This window comes from Gastrolobium bilobum, unplaced genomic scaffold (assembly GCF_033153095.1).
Source record: "Gastrolobium bilobum isolate Gb01-03AN ecotype WA unplaced genomic scaffold, APGP_CSIRO_Gbil_v1 utg28196, whole genome shotgun sequence".
NCBI lineage: Eukaryota > Viridiplantae > Streptophyta > Magnoliopsida > Fabales > Fabaceae > Gastrolobium > Gastrolobium bilobum.
Genome location: NW_026897317.1, coordinates 87,776 through 97,138, shown reverse-complemented (window position 1 = coordinate 97,138; position 9,363 = coordinate 87,776). Strand labels below are relative to the sequence as shown.

At 43.3% G+C, this 9,363-nt stretch overlaps 1 pseudogene; it reads left to right on the top strand.

Moving 5' to 3' along the window:
• The first annotated feature begins 1,863 nt into the window (after positions 1–1,863).
• LOC133305940 (protein DEFECTIVE IN MERISTEM SILENCING 3-like) lies at positions 1,864–2,984 on the top strand (annotated as a pseudogene).
• Positions 2,985–9,363: the final 6,379 nt, after the last annotated feature.

Genomic DNA, 9,363 nt, shown 5'->3' with positions numbered 1-9,363 from the left:
ATATATATATATATATATATATATATATATATATTAATTTTTTATTTCTTTTCTTGACTACATAAAAGATAAAAATAAACATCTAAACACAATGGAATGGTCACACAAAAAAAAGACAACAATATTATTAAAAAAATTAATCCAATATATAAATTAGTACATAACTCTCTAATTAAACTAGCAACAAATTAAATCATGCAAGAAAACTCACTAACATCCTTACTATTTTTCTTTAAAAAAAACCAAAAACAAAAAACTAGAAACGTAACTAACATTCTAAAACTTAATAACACATTTTACAAAGGATACAAAAACTTGAAACCTAAAACATTTTCGATGTTTGTTTATTATTCTTATTCTTGCAAATAAAGGCACCACTTGAAAATTTTTATCATTAGCCATATAAACCCCGAATCTATATGAAGGCCCAATGTATAACAAAGAGTCAAGTTTACATGTCCATTACCAAAATCAGGCCTCCAGGGTCATTCATTCCCTTATGGCACTGAGCAGGTTCGTCATTCCCTTTTTTACAATTCGCTACACCAAATCAACAAAAACAAGAGAATTATACCTCTTAAACACCCACTAACACGGTCAATTTCACCATTTCTACTTTTGTTTCCTTTGATTACATTGATCCACTCATTTCTTTTTTTTTTTCCCCATAATTTTCATTTTAAAATAACTTCATGTTGAAGCATCAGTTATTCATGGAAATTAATGCCAACTTTGATAAATTTTGAGAAAAAAAAAAAAACCAAGATTATAGTGATGTGGCCGGTCACACCTTTGTAAAAAGGATGGATAGTTGGATACTACTAACGGGTGGTTGGTTGAAGTTGGTTGTTTAAAAGCACTAATATTTTCAAACTTCACCAATTACCACTTAATTCTCATTGTAAATGTTCAAGTCCCATGTAAATTCTATAGCTTAATTGTCTACTTCACAACACGGTTCAAGGTTTGATTTCTTCTCCTCGGAGAGTTTGGTAGAAGAATTTTTTTTTTATCACGATATTACTGGAAATATTGTACGAAAATCCGTTTGATTGGAAAGATAAAAAAAAATTGTTTGGTAGACTAAAATATTACCGAAAAATTAATTTAAGTTTTGAAAATCTTTGCTTGATTGAAGTAAAATATTGATAGAAAAATTGGTGTAAATTACAAAAGTGGGCATTTTAATTTTTTAACATGAAAAAAATACACGAACCCTTGACTAAAATATGAGTCAGTCCATCGTTGGGGTTATCATGCCCTTATATCAACCTTGTAATAGCTTCTCTTGTTTCTTCAGTCTCAGTGACATTATCTTTAAACAAGATGAAAATAATTTATTTCTCTGTATTGGTAATTTCTTGCTAATATCTATGAATATGATTAAGGGCTTGTTTGGTGTGATGTATAAGGCCTGATAGTATAAGCTTATACTATACGTTATGACATTTTCAGTTGTTTGGTGTGACCATCGTATAGTATAAGCTTATACAGCATGACCCCTTTATACATCAAAATGATGTATAACTTAATCCGGCCTATGAGTGGTGGATTAGGCATGATAAGGGATTGATGTATTAATATTGCTTGCAAGTACAATTCCCAAGAACTAATATATCATTTCAATATTTATATATTAAAATAATTTTTTTTAATATATTAATTTTTAAAATATTGGAGGATATTATCTTATACAATATCATACCAAATGCTGGATAGTATTAAAATTTAATCAGGTCTTATACAATCAAGTCTTATACTATCAGGTCTTATACTATCAGGTCTTATCCTATACCATGCACCAAAACATGCCCTAAGCACACAAGCAGGTGGTTTCACTATACTGGATCGAAATACAGACTTTTCTCAGAGTATGTAGGAGTGGAGAGTATGCTTGCAATTGTTTGTAGAACTTATGAAGGAGTTAAAGCTATTGAAATGTATGCTAAGGAAGGCTGCATAAATAAAAGCTGTGGTCTTCACGGGCTAGATGCCTTTACTGGAAGGGCTTTGGATGAATTAGTGTTTATTTTGAACTTTTCTCTCTCTCCTTTGTTTGAGGCCTTATGCTGGTAAATATGTGGTTGATGACCCACAGCGGAAGTTGGACATTTAAAACCTATGAAGCACCGATATTTCAAAAATTCTGACGTGTTGTGCCCGACACTTCTCGACATTCCGACACTTCCCGACACTCTAATACTCGCTACAAAGATTCAAAAAAGGTTTAAAAGTTACATTGCATTGCATTTTGAGTTTCAACTATTAGATTCGTTAGATTACGATTACGATTTTATTGAGTTTAATATAAACATTTGGGATATCTTATATTTCTTTGCAAAATTAATGTGTATTATAATTTTAGCTTTTTTTTTTGTTAAATTATTGAATACTAAATATAATATACACTATATAAATTAAAAATATTATATAATATCAAAACGTGTCTTAACGTGTCGAAATTTAACATTTTTTAGAATTAACGTATCGGAGTGTCGTGTCGTGTCGTGTCGTGTCGTGTCGTATCCTGTGTCCCGTGTCAGTGTCGGTGCTACATAATTTAAAACCCAAGATTACCCAGTGGGGAGTGTCCAGCTGGATTTCTTAGCTTTGCTGTAAATATGATTAGTGTAGACAGCTCAAACCTATTTTGTGTAACTCCTAGTGGTTATGGACTTATGGCCTTAGAGAAACTCTGTTTTATAATCTCTTTTCTCGCCTTCAAGTATATAAGACAAGGGTTGAAATGCTACAAGCACTTCCTTGCATAAGTGATGGAGCTCATGAATTGGATGGAGGAATGATTAGGAGTGGTGGTGTATTTTCCTTGGGTAATAGGTAAGTGTATGAATGTCATATTTATTTAGTTATACATTATGTGTAATCTTTGCATTTTAGTATCTACATTATGTGTAATCTCTTTTTTAGTATCTTTATATGACAGGTTGAAACCTTTCATTGTGCCATATTGGGAATGTAAATAACTTTTTGTGTGCCATATTAGAAAAAAGTGGAATACATTATGGAAAATAATCTTTGCTACCACAAAATAATAGAATTTGAATTGTGATCCGGATGGCCCAACTACTAAGCGGCCCAATGGCTCAGGCCCAGCTCCAGGCTCCAACCCACATCAGCCCTTAGGGCTGACGTGGACCCTTTCATCCCCAATGCTGCGACGCGTCCAAGGGGAAGCACCAAAATGTCCCATCTTGGGACCTTAACCCCCAAAGGTGACCGTCACAGGCACCTTAAAGGGAAACCACCCCTTTGCCCAACGCTGACATCGCCAGGCATAGAAGGCGCAGCGCTGCTACAACAGCAGCGCCTGCCACGCAAAACACTGCCACCATGGGAGTGAATCCCAAGGAGGGTTGACCCCCTCCTCACCAACCCACACCATTTTCCCTATAAATAGCCCCTTTGGGCACACCATGAAAATATCTTATGTATCGTTATTCTGCCCATTTACTTTGAGTCATATTATCACTTATTTATCCATCATTGATTGCTTGCTTATACTTGGCACAATACCTCTTAGCCTGGTCTGTACCTGTGCTAAGGGTATTATCCATACAGTGACTCATCCCTGAAGGGAACATAGTGGGCTTATAGATCCCAACGGTACATTGGCGCCGTATGTGGGAAACTATAAACTTCTATTCCCATTCTCCTACCAAAGATCCACAAGACGCATCTTACAACTAAACATGGTAGTCACCACAAGAAGAGCAGAACAAGCTAGGGCCACGACGCCAGAAGGGCACGTACAAATAGTACATTCCAACTCCCCGCCATCCATGCATTCAGCCCCAGCTGAGCGAGCCGCTGGCGAGGCCCTTCCCCCAGTGCTACAATCTGTTGGTCCACAATTACCAGCAGCTGGCGCTAGAATAGCACAGTTGAATCATCGCGTAGCCATACGTGAAATCCAAGGAGAAAATTTGGTCCCAAACCAATCCCCACCGTCGGGAGTTCATTTCGAAATGCCATTCCCCACTATTGTTCCACAAGCTGTCCCACTCGCCTATCGTCCACAACCGGCCCAAAGTCAGCCTATAGCAATGTACAATGATCATCGAGTTTCCATGGTCGCCCCATACCCCCTGGACCTTACACACATAATGTTGCTGCTCCTTTCCAACAACCTTACTATATTGACTTCCCATTCCACAGTTACGCCATGCAACCAGATAACTTGGCCATTCCACAACCCCAGGCATCTTGTCCGAATCCTAGTCAGCCACCATATGGCGCCCACCAAGCCTTGCACCAAGTCCCAGCCCTCTCTTACTCTATTGAAGCCCCACAAATACCTCACCCGCAACCGGACCAGCATGCACGTAACCCCAATGTAAGAATAACGCTTGCTCATACTTCAGGGCGTAACAAACCTTTGACCGATAGCTTGCGGTTAACCCCCATACCCCTCGGATTCAAAGGCCCTTCTAATATCACCACGTATGTTGGTGACACTGATCCTTTTGAGTGGATCCAAAAGTTTAAGGGAGCAATGACCCTTCATGGTGAGACGGACCTTCTCATGTGCAGGACTTTCCCAACGCTTCTGGGAGGGAGAGCTCTGATATGGTACACCACCCTACCAACCGGCAGCATTGCGTCCTGGGATGATTTGACAAGCAAGTTTTAGTCCCATTTCGCAACCAGCCGCCCTGTGCCTAAGTCTGTCCACTCCCTTGAAAAGATTCGACAACAATCTGGCGAGTCCCTTAGATCCTTTCTAGACTGTTTTGATAAAGAGGCCCTGCAAGTGCAAGGCTTAGACCCAAAGGTGCAGGTGCATATACTCCTGTCAGGCTTGCGACAGAGAGCGTTCGCGTACGAACTCGCTCGCCATGAAATTACTGACTTAGAAGAGGTGAGGAAAAAAGCCTAGGAGTTCATGAGAATTGAAGAGTACAAAGGGAGTCGAGTCGATGACGCCCATAGCCAAGAAAAGACGGTCAGTAAAGGTAAGAACCACGCTGATGAAAGTAGGAAGGGTCACAAATCATCTAAATATGCCAGTCGCCCTTCAGGACGCGATACATCAGAACGCCAATCACACAGCGTCCTGCAAACTGAATACAAAGAGGAACCAAAGAGTAACCAACGGCTCCAGCAACCAACAAGAGAAGCCGCATCGTAATGCAAGTTCCACTGCAGCAATGGCGATAGTACTGAGGAATGCAGACACCTCAAAGATGAGATTGAGGAGCTCATCAAGGGCGATGCTCAAAGGCGGGTAGGAGACGGTGCTCGCCCTGCCGGAACTGGAAGGCGACACCACGAGCGTAGCAGATCACCTAAAATAAGAAGAATCAACCAAACGAATTCTCGACCCCGCCACGAACGTGACAGGAGAGAAGACTCGCCAAGAAGGTGCAGAGTGCAAAAAAGCCCAAGCCATAGAGGAAGACGAGAAGAAGAGGACGAAGACTCAGCTGTCATCAAGCACGAAGTGATAAACATGATCTCCAGCGGATTGAGCAGAGGCGGAGAAATGGCGAACGCCAGGAAGAAACACTTGAAACAGTGTTTGGCGGTTGCTGGCAAAGTCATTAGCAAAGTAAAAGTTGATTGTGGTCCAACCAGGCCTAAAATCGTGTGGGATAGCGGCAATCTGGGCGACGTCCTCCCAGGACATGATGACCCGCTTGTCATTCAAGCAATAATTGCCAACTTTGGCGTTAATCGCGTGTTTTTCGATCACGGCAGTTCTGCTGATATTTTGTTTTTACCATGTTTCAGGGCGCTAGGTTTTACAGTTAATGATTTAACTCCCGTCGCAGGAGAACTCTCAGGTTTCAATGCTACCACCACCAAGCCACTGGGAGTGATAAACTTGCATCTCTCCCTCGGAACGCCACCCACCTCATGGTCATCTGACATTCAGTTCCTGGTGCTTGACACTCCGTCAGCTTATAACGCCATCCTCGGATGGAGGATGTTTGCCGCCTTTGAGGCGAGCGTCTCACACCCCCACTTGGCGATGAAGTTCATAGCCAGAGATAATAAAGCCGCGACGGTGCGAGGAGATCAGATAGTAGCCAGGAGCTGCTACAACATATCCTTGAGACCAATGGCCAAAGTCACCTTCAAAGATGAACTGGCACCCCAACAAAGGACAACCCCGCCAGCTGAAGGAAGTCCTGGTGAGATGGGGAAGGAGCATAACCAATGTTTCTTAGTGGAATTTGACGCAAGAGATGATCCTCGGGTGGAGCATGCCAGACCCACGCCTGATGGAGCATTGGAACACATTGTGTTAGGCGATGCAGATCATCAAACAACAACCATCGGGGTGACCATCAACCCCGAAATGAAAGGCAAGTTGATCAAGCTGCTAAGAGACAACAGAGATCTGTTTGCTTGGAAACCATCAGACATGTTGGGTATTGACCTAGAAGTATGCTGTCTGTGGATCCCAAAGCAAAGCCAGTTTTCCAGAAAAAGAGGAAGTTTGGTTCCGATCGCCAGAAGGTCATTGATGAAGAAGTTAAAAGGCTCCATGGCGCCGAGTTCATCAAGGAAATCAAGTACACAACTTGGTTATCCAATCCAGTATTGGTAAAGAAGCCAAATGGCGCGTGGAGAATGTGTATCGACTACACTGACCTAAACAAGGTCTGTCCCAAGGACGCCTATCCTTTTCCCAGCATCGACCAGTTGGTCGATAACGCATCAGGTTTCAAAATGTTATCATTCATGGATTCGTATTCTGGTTACAATCAAATCCCGCTACTCGAGGAGGACCAAGACAAAACAGTGTTCATCACCCAGAACGCCAACTACTGTTATACCATGATGCCTTTCAGTTTGAAGAATGTAGGGGCCACGTATCAAAGGATGATGAACGAAGTGTTCAGAGACCAGATCGGCGACTGCATCGAAGTCTATATCGATGACATAATCGCCAAATCAAAAACGCCAGAACAGCACTTGTCAGACCTTCAAGGCGTGTTTGAAAGATTGAGAAAGTTCAACATGCGCCTTAATCCCAGCATGTGCGCTTTCGGCGTTCCCGCAGGCAAATTCCTAGGCTTCATGCTTACTGAGAGAAGTATCGAGGTCAATCCTGACAAGTGCAAGGCGGTCATTGAAATGCGAAGCCTGCAAACAATCAAAGAAGTTCAACAGCTGACGGGAAGGTTAGTAGCTCTCACCCATTTTTTGGCAAATTCGGCACATAAGTCTCTTCCCCTTTTTAGCCTACTCAAAAGAGGAACCGCCTTTCGGTGGTCAGAAGAATGTGAGAAAGTCTTTAGTGACTCCCAGTCGGTAACATTTCAGATCTCCGGCGAGTACCAAACCAAAGGACCATTGATGTGCAGATACTTAGAGAAGGTCAAAGAGTTGATTGAAAGCTTCGAAGGCGTTGAGGTGGAGCATATCAGGCGTGCTGAAAACACCCGGGCAGACATTCTCGCCAAGTTGGCGAGCACCAAAAGCCCAGGTAATAACCGTTCAGTAATCCAGCATAATATGCCAAGCCCATGCATAATCATGAGCATTTCAGAATCAGCCCCTGAAGTCGCTGAAGAAACCTGGACAACACCCATTGTCAACTACTTGGCTGAAGGGGCCCTACCCCGTGACTGAAAAGAAGCTCAAAAAATAGTGCAAAGAAGCGCCCATTTCTGCATAGTACAAGGGCGGTTGTACAAGCGAGGACTCTCAACCCCACTCCTGAAATGTTTGAATCCCGGTGATGTCCAGTACGTGTTGGAAGAAATCCATGAAGAAATCAACGACCACCACATGGGCGGCCACTCGTTGGTAAAGAAAGCACTGTGAGCTGGGTTTTACTGGCCAACCATGGAGCGTGAAGCCCATTAGCACGTCAAGAAGTGTGAAAAGTGTAGAGGTTCGCCGACATACACAAAGCACCGCCTGAAGAGTTGACGTCAATCACCTTACCATGGTCTTTCTACAAATGGGGAATCGACATTCTGGGTCCCTTCCCCATGGCGGCTGGCTGGGTCCAATGGTTGATTGTCGCCATAGACTACTTTACTAAGTGGGTAGAGGCAGAACCCTTAGCCACAATTACATCCCAGAAAGCAAGGAGGTTCTTTTGGAGAAGCATTGTCTACCGCTTCGGCATCCCCAGAGAAGTCATTACAGATAATGGTACTCAATTCACCGATGCCAAATTCCGTGAGTTAATGAGCAGTCTGCAGATCCAACATCACTTTGCCGCAGTTGAACACCCCCAATCCAACGGCTTAGTGGAGTCGGCCAACAAAATGCTGGGGAAAGGAATTAAGAAGAAACTGGAAGCACACAAAAGGGCGTGGATATACAACCTTAAAAACGTCCTGTGGGGATACAGGACAACCGCCCAGTCATCCACTACGGAGACGCCTTTCAGGCTGACTTACGGCACAAAAGCCATGATTCCTGTAGAAATTGGTGAACCCTCCTGGCGACAAGAGCACGTGACCGAGATCGCCAACACCCAAAATCTGAATGAAGCATTGGACCTGCTGGACAAACTCAGAGGATATGCCGCTCGGTCTGATCGCCAGTCAAAGGAAAAGCCAGCCACTTATTACAACAAGAAAGTCATTCCCCGAATTTTTGAAGAAAAAGATTTGGTGCTTAGAAGAGCAGACGTAGGAAATAAGAACGCCCGTGAAGGAAAGCTCGCCCCGAAACTGGGAAGGACCTTACCGGATAGCCAACAAACTGGGGAAATGATCTTACTCCCTCGAGACACTGGAGGGAAAGGCGATACCAAGGGCGTGGAACACAGATAAGCTCAAGAAGTATTATAGTTAAACTATCATGTAGAGCTTCCTGCACTCTTTTCCTTTCCTACATTTTTGTCCCAATGGGTTTTGCTGGGAAAGGTTTTTAACGAGATAGAGTTCCACATTTTCAATAAATACGATCGCCAATTTACAAACTCGTTGTCAAAGTAACATGATTAACTAACAGGATGGTCCTCACCCCCGCCTAACGTTGGACTGGGATGGTTCTCACCCCCAGCAAACGCCAAAGTAACCGGATAGTCCTCACCCCCGCCTAACGTTGGACTGGATGTTCTCACCCCCAGCCAACGCCAAAGTAATGGGATGGTTTTCACCCCCGCCTAACGTTGGACTGTGATGGTTCTCACCCCCATCCAACATCAAAGTAACGGGATGGTCCTCACCCCCGCCTAACGTTGGACTGGGATGGATCTCACCCCCAGCCAACACCATAGTAACGGGATGGTTCTCACCCCCGCCTAACGTTAGACTGGGATGGTTCTCACCCCCAGCCAACATCAAAGTTACGGGATAGTCCTCACCCCCGCCATAGTTGGACTGGGACGGTCCTCACCCCCAGCCAACGCCAAACTAACGGGATGGTTCT